This window comes from Lissotriton vulgaris, unplaced genomic scaffold, assembly GCF_964263255.1.
Source record: "Lissotriton vulgaris unplaced genomic scaffold, aLisVul1.2 SCAFFOLD_1099, whole genome shotgun sequence".
In the NCBI taxonomy this organism is placed as follows: domain Eukaryota; kingdom Metazoa; phylum Chordata; class Amphibia; order Caudata; family Salamandridae; genus Lissotriton; species Lissotriton vulgaris.
In genome coordinates this window covers 306741-314285 of record NW_028252957.1, presented here as the reverse complement: position 1 = coordinate 314285, position 7545 = coordinate 306741, and the positions used below count along the sequence as shown (strand labels likewise).

Genomic DNA, 7545 nt, shown 5'->3' with positions numbered 1-7545 from the left:
TGAAAAATGGAGGCTTTATTTATTTCATAAAACAATACACATAATGAAAGTTTGTATGCTCACTGGGTGGCGCTGCAATCTTTCAAAATGTAATCTCCAGAAGACTTTCACATCATCTAATTCTCTATTAGGATAGACACTCCACACAGGAGTATAATACAATGAGCTTGGCTTCAAAGCCAATGATCCAGGTATGTCTTTTAGTGGTTCATAATTTTCCTTCTACCAGCATGTATCTTTTACCAGGTGCTGGGAACTAATTACACACATTTTAGGCATGCCACCCACAGGCCTCTTTGATGGCAATCTTTGCCATGTCCTGTTGACAATCGACTCCACTGCTTCATGTATTCTCATCTTCGCTCATAGAGGCTCGAAATATCTTTTCCCCTCTCTCTCCTGGCACTCCCACCCCCTGGTTGGCAGCCTTAGAGAAATTCACTCAACCACTAAGCACTCAGGCCAACTCCACCAGCAGTGGGTTATTGGACTCCTGAAACATCATGAAGGGAAAAAGCAATATTTTGAAAGCAGTTGTCTTCATTTTGACAGTGATGACTAATAAAAAGGGGGGCAATGCTCTGTCCATGCTGTTGAATTAAAAGCAAGGCAAAAAGGAGAACAATCACAAGAGGTCTTTACTGCTGTGCACCAGATCTCTACTCCTGAAGGACATGGCGAGTAAACTATTGGACAACTCCCTTCTTAACTCTGTGTATCTGTTGAGAAAGGAATTGAGTCAGGTGAACTCCTTTGGCCACCTGGGCACCTTACTTGAGCTAGGAGTGACTATGTTTTGGCTCTGCCATGTATTTATCATCAGCACCATAACAATTCTAAATGCTATAACTATCAGGATCACACATTGGTACTTCAGTCACATAAAGACCATAGCCACCAAGGTGGTGCTGGTCTGCATGTGCTTATTGTGCTGGCTTTCATCATGCTGCTCATTGCTGGGGTGGGACAGTACAACCTGCAATGGGTGGGGACCTGGTGTTTCATCAGCATAGGGGGCATGCAGGGCAACGCATGTTCACCTTGGTTCAACCTTCCACGTGCTCCTGGTATTGATTATGACATTCTACATCAATTTACCATGATGAGGGAACTGGTATCAGGCTTGTTGAAATAAAAACTCAGTTTTGACCATCAGCAAGCAGTCTGAGGAGATCATGCCAAAGACCATGATCCAGCTGCTAAGAACCCTATGTGAGCTCTAAGTGTGACATGTTATGTTTAAACATTTATAGAGCAAACATTCTTAAAGTTTCTTGGCATTGTCTGTCTAACACAGAAACATTACTGAAACATCAAAAGAATGTAAACAGGAAAATAACAAACACAGAAACAGAAAAAGGGTTACTGGCCAAATAGTCATGTCTTGAGGGTTTCAGGAATCTAGCTAAGGAAGCCCTAGTCTGCAATGCAAAAAGTAGAACGTTTCAGCCTTCAGGTGCCACCACAGAGACGGCCCTCTCTGGGAAGGTGGCAGTTCTAGACTAGAGGATATGGAGAAGCTCTAACTGGACCAAGCATTATATATACTGGTGTATGCCACCAAACGTCTGATGCCAGGAAATAAGGAGCCTATAACCAGCTGAATGATGACCATGGCTTTTAACAGACTGGTTTACAGAATAGCAAACACACAGCCATTCAGCTGATTTCTAAGCCAGCTGGAATCTTAAAATATTAATTGGTACAGATATATAAATTAGGTTACTGTAGCCCAGCTGAAAATGGATCCAGGCATTACTGACCAGTACATGAATCTGTGGCTTGACAAAGGAAGCACCCATTTAGGAGTTATGATCTAAAGGAAGCAGGTGCTGGCACTTTGGTAATTTGTACTGGATGGGTTCAAAATAGAGTTGATTTAAATATCAAATTATGAAAAGAGTCTGAGATGGAAGTGTTCCAGCTAGGAAAGCCAAATTTGGTAAGGAGGAGTTGGTGTTCAGTAAATTGAAATGAAGACACAGATTGATTTGGGGCAGCATATATAGATTATGTGAATGCTGCAGGAGAATGGATGTCATTCTCTCGAGCCTGAAAACCAAACTACGGTAGTGCAAATAAAAGTTTTTTTTCCACCAAGAAAAATGCCCTGGTTGCGGGTTTCAAAGGTAGAAGATAGATAAAAAAAAATAGCATGCCAACACGACCTCCATTTCACAGCCTGATCTAAGCTTTAAAAACTGAGTGTACTGCTAATTCAGCACTTCTGCCAGGCTGAAGCCAGCTTGAAATGGGCCAAAGATGTGCTGGACTTCTCAGCTTGTGAGTGAGGTGCAGAAGTCCTGACACTAATTACCTGATTACATGCTGATCGGACCGACCGACTCCTGTGGTCCTGTTGGAGGTGGTTGGACCACCACAGCCTCATCGGAAGCGGTCGGTCAGGCTGCAGGATTACGATGCATGCATCCTGTACTCTGACCGACCACTGAATGACGGCCGACTCCAACAGCCTTTCAATAACTGCCGAGATGGAGGTCGGAGAAAAAACAGCATCTATAGGGATCTCCAATCACCGCCCGGATTACGATGTAGGGTTTCGATGACCCGACCATGGTGGTCAAACTGACTGCCTTGAGTCATCAGAAATGATCCATTTGGGGTGCATACTCACCGAAATCCTTTTTCGACAACAGTATACACTGTGGATCTCTTCTTCCAAGCCCCCTTATATCTGAGTAGTGCTACCTTGACGACTACAATCCTGTGGGCGCTGGAATCCAGATAAATCCTTATACAGAATGTAACCCCATTGACTGAACTGTGCACATTTGGCCACACTCCAGCAATGAGGTGCATAAAGCACAAGGCATATCCCCACATATGCCATACATGTGTGCAAAATTCACATGTTTTATGTGATTTTGTACACATTTGCAGCAACATATTCAGGGCTATGTGATCCTAGGCGGTTGCATCTACAGTTGAGCACAGAGGCTAGAAATTCCTGGCCTCGGCAGTCTTAAAGGGCCTATGAAGACGACGATCAGACGGACGGTGGATCCGACCTGCATAGTAATCAGGTTCTATGCTCTTGAACATGTCTAAGAAATGTAAATATTATTTGGAGGGATAAGTACCAGCTTCAAATAATAATCACAATCCTTGTCAGGATGAACCCTTAAAGTCACTAAAGTAACCTGAGCCCACTTCCCTGGTAGCTAGGGCACAGGGAAGACAGGCTTAACTTAGAGGTAGTGTGTACATTATTTATGCAATCCTAAATGGCAGTAAAGTCAAAATGACAACAATAAAAATCCAAAACTGAATTAAAAAAAATAGAGCGAAGAATGATTCTAAAATGACAACAATCTGATAAGGGGAATCTGAGATAAGATGTTTTAAGTTTTAAGTAAAAATTGTGCCAAGAAGCATAAAGTGCCAATGATAGTCAATGTGGTGGTAGGTAGGACCTAGGTGCAGTTTAGCACTGACCGCGGTGGAGTGTAGGTCAGATAGCCAACCAGGTTTGTTCTAATCAAAGATTTTATCTTTTGACTTTAGTCCTTAAAGTTCCTATCTGCCCCAAAAGTACATTTCTGAACCCCCCTCAAGTACCATAGGACAGGCACTTGAAGACACACATCAAGAAGATGCAGTAAAAGGGCTCTTGTAGCTGGTTGTGTCTCTCAAGCAATAAGATGGAATCAGCATTATGACCATTGGAGTCCACTTCTGTGTCCTTCATACAACACGAAGAGCAAGTTGCATCCTCTAGGTTCTTCTCAGGTCACAGACACAGGCCCAGTCCTTTTCTGTTCATCTACTTGTCCAGAAAGTGTTCTTAAGTAGGTGTCTGGAGAGGGCACATTTGTGCCTGGCATGAGCTAGTGGGTGGTCGTCTTCAGTCACATTAAACTGTGCTCTGAGGGATGGGTGTGTGTGGGGGATGTACTATGGTGATCTTAAAGTCCAAATACACCTAATACTAAAATACAGTTTGAAGCAGTACAGTCCCCAATACATCCAGAGATAGAAGTCTGGTAGAACAATATGTAGGCTTTTCAGCAAAAAGACAGTGGATGAGCAAGAACTGTTTTGGCATCCAGCTTCCCTCCTTTGAAGTGAGACCCAAGTGTTATATGTAAATCCAGCAAATCTTACAAGCAGACTTTCACTGTAATGTAAAAAAAAACACTCACTGTGGTTGGAGGCTACCTGCCTGGTTGACTTTGACATTTGCCTGTGAAAGGAGAACCCCCACTGTTTGAAGAGAGCCATGAGTGCCATATGAAAACCCCCAGCTGACCTGTCAAGCAAGATTTCACAATTTAATGTCAAAAAGAATGCTCACAGCCCCACCTTGAATAGTCTGCCTGGTTGGAGGGGACATTTCTGCTCATTCAGGTCAGCCTGTTTTTTTCTCCTGAATGGCATTTTACACCCATTCACACCTATTCAAATAATTACTGGCTAGAAGAAATGGGAGAGCAAAATGCAGATTAGTCTCCTGGAAATAACGGCAAGAAAAATTTAACTTTCCAAAAGTAACTGTTCCTTAATATTTAGTTAAAAATCAGAATTTACCACTGAATCTATCTTCTTGTATTCCCCAAAGATTGCTATTTTGCACAATCAAGATGCCTTCAAACATAATGCATAACTGGTTATAACGTCAGGCTTTGCCTTCTTTTATCTCTTTTTAACTCAATCTAATGTTTTTAAATAGCTTTTTTAACAAGGCTTTTATATGTTGTTGCATCAAGTTTCTATATTGTCTGACTTTTTAAGTATTCAAAATGTATGTTTGTATGGATTTGATGTGTTTTATGGGCTGTGCCCGAAATAAACATTTACTACTACAAGTAATACATAGATCATTGAATCAGATTTTTAATAACTATAATAATAGTTGATTTCTTATTTTTCTACCAAGTCCCATTCCAAGGATACATTATTTGTTTTTAACATAGCATCCAGTATTCTCTTAAGGAACAGCCAGACTTTATTTTATGAAAATAGTTTGTGAGGTCTTTTCACTAAAAGGACACCTGTAACAAACATTTATCTGTCCTACTTTTTAATACTATGATGCTTGGCTTGTGGGCAATAAGGCCTACTTAGGGCTGACTTATAAATATTTAAAAGAAAGGTTCAGGCCTGTAAAATGATGTTATTTTGACATGTGGAATTTACAGTTTAAAACTGTACAGCTAAACTACTCCGGGAGGTCTGAAGTCATGTTTATACTATCACTGTAGTGGACGGAACAAAGGTTGCTGCATCCACTAGTTCCATTCAGTTTCCAGGCCGTATGTACACTTTGTAACTTATCCTAGGGACTTATAGGTGAGTTAAATATGCCAATTAGGAGCATTTCAGTTTTACCATGTTGCATGGAGAAGCATTAGTACCTTATTATTGGTTACCAAGGGAAAAATACAGAACATTTTCTACAGCCAGCAAAAATGTAGTGGCAAGCAAAAGGCAAAAAGACTTGGGTGACAACTCACAAAGGCAGATTTCCTACAGCATGATTCACTCTTATGTATATTTCACAATCTGATGTTACGCTCAAACAAAAAGGACACACAGCTATTGACTGCTTAAAACTATTCTGCTAGTACATTTTGCAGGACTTGTAGATAATGTGTACGGCAGATTAGTCTGAATCTGTTTATTATCCTTTATTACATATAACACTGACCTACTTACTTCACTGATACGTGCTAACCTTTGATGTATCTACTGATAGGGACATTGGAAATGCCAGATGTGTCAGCTTGAAATGGCCAGTGTATTCATATTTGTTCTTGGCTCTGTCATGGCCTGACAGACCTAACAAAACCAGCTTACATACTGGTCCTTTCAAGCTTGCCAAGCTGCTAGTCCCAGAGAGTCTGACATGCTAGACCAACCTGATGATGTGTCCCATAGGGAGTCATCCTAAGTTGGATACCCCTATATCTATATACTGACAGTGTTATGATAGCAGTAGCAAATGTGCATTTTCAAAATATTAATAAGATAATATGACCTGTGTAAGAATTGTGTCATTAGTTGAGCGGTATGAAAGCCCCACTCAAGTAAAACACAATCATTGCCACGGTGAACTGCAAAAATCACTGAATAAATATGGCCTCACTTGAAAAAAATATCCAATTATGAGAACCAGAGTTCTGAATTTAAAATTTTCCAGTGAAAATAGCATCAAAAAAGTACAAAGTGCCGCTCAAAGTTATCTGGGCACACCGGACTGGGTAAAAGTTACAAGTTCACACCGACTGCAATGAAGTGTGGGTCAGACACAAGGACCATATTTGTCCTGGTGAAAATGTTACCTTCTTCGACTTCAAGTTCATGCAAAGAGCACAGCTGGAGCTTTGCATTGGAGGGAGACCTGAGCGGTTTCTGTTTGGTGTGGCGGTCAGGTCTGCATTGTGCTTTGCATTCGTGGGAGATACAGCAACCATTGCTGATGCGATGAGGTCTCTTGTAGTGGCAGAGAACCTCAAACTTCTGGATTTTCTATTGGAGGGCAGATTTGGTAGTTTTAAAGTGGAAGGCGTGCACTATAATGCCAGTCAAGTGTCCAGGACCTAGGGGACACATGTTGGGATCTGCACTCACTCCAGCAGATACCATCAGCAGGGCTCAGACGGGTCCAGGTGGTGCTTGTTAGCTGGGCACTTGCAGGGAAGGCCTCTGGAAGCTTGTTGTGTACCTGTGGGCCAAACAAGAGGTTATCTAACTGACCCTTGTATTCACTTCTGGGGATCCTAGGTAAAAGGCAAGCAGGTTTAGTCTTCCTTCTTCAGATAGCAGACCAGTCCTTCTGAATCTTTCACAGGTCAGGAGCTTTGTAATGACAAGTTCTGAGGGTGGCTCTTTATAACAAATGGCAGTCTTTGTGTAGGGCAATCCCTGACCTACTCCTAAAATATTTCTGGCCAGTTCATCCCCTTTCCCTGCATTTGCCTCCAATCTGTGTTGGAGGAAAAAGTCAAGGGCAGGCTTGGAGCCATGTTCCTTTGTGTGTGCTGCAGGCAGGGACATTTGAAGTGTAATCAGGGCAGGATTTAACTCCCTCCGTGATGAATACAGGCCTCAGCAAGGCCTGTGAGAGCAAAAGGGTTCACCCTTCTGTGCATGAAGTCTTCAGACTACAAAAGAAATTGGCACGGAAACTGGAAATACAAAGACATAGTTTAATAAACCTTTAAAGGTGGTACTACAGCCTACACAACACTCTACAGTATTGTACAAGGTAGCACAAAGAACTCAGACATGCTGTCCCCTTTTATACACAAAGAAAAAAGGGGCTCATAAGTGGGCGGTTACAGCTCAAAGCATGATTTACAACCGTATATAGACATTTCTCGCACATGATCGATACATGGGTGGAGTTAACGGTCCTTGAGACCCGCCGAATGCACATTCCAATCTACGCTAATCAGAAACAGATGTGACTCCTACTGGACATGCGCTGTACGCACAAGGAACTATTTATAGCCTGTTGCTGGACAGACTTCAGGGGTGACAATCAGTGAGGTAGGACTTGCCTCGTGGCGAGCACATGGCAAT

The 7545-nt window shown here is 42.0% G+C and overlaps 1 pseudogene; it reads left to right on the top strand.

The window, feature by feature from the left end:
• The first annotated feature begins 503 nt into the window (after window positions 1–503).
• On the top strand, window positions 504–1223 carry LOC147661208 (prostaglandin E2 receptor EP3 subtype-like; annotated as a pseudogene).
• The last annotated feature ends 6322 nt before the right edge of the window (window positions 1224–7545 follow it).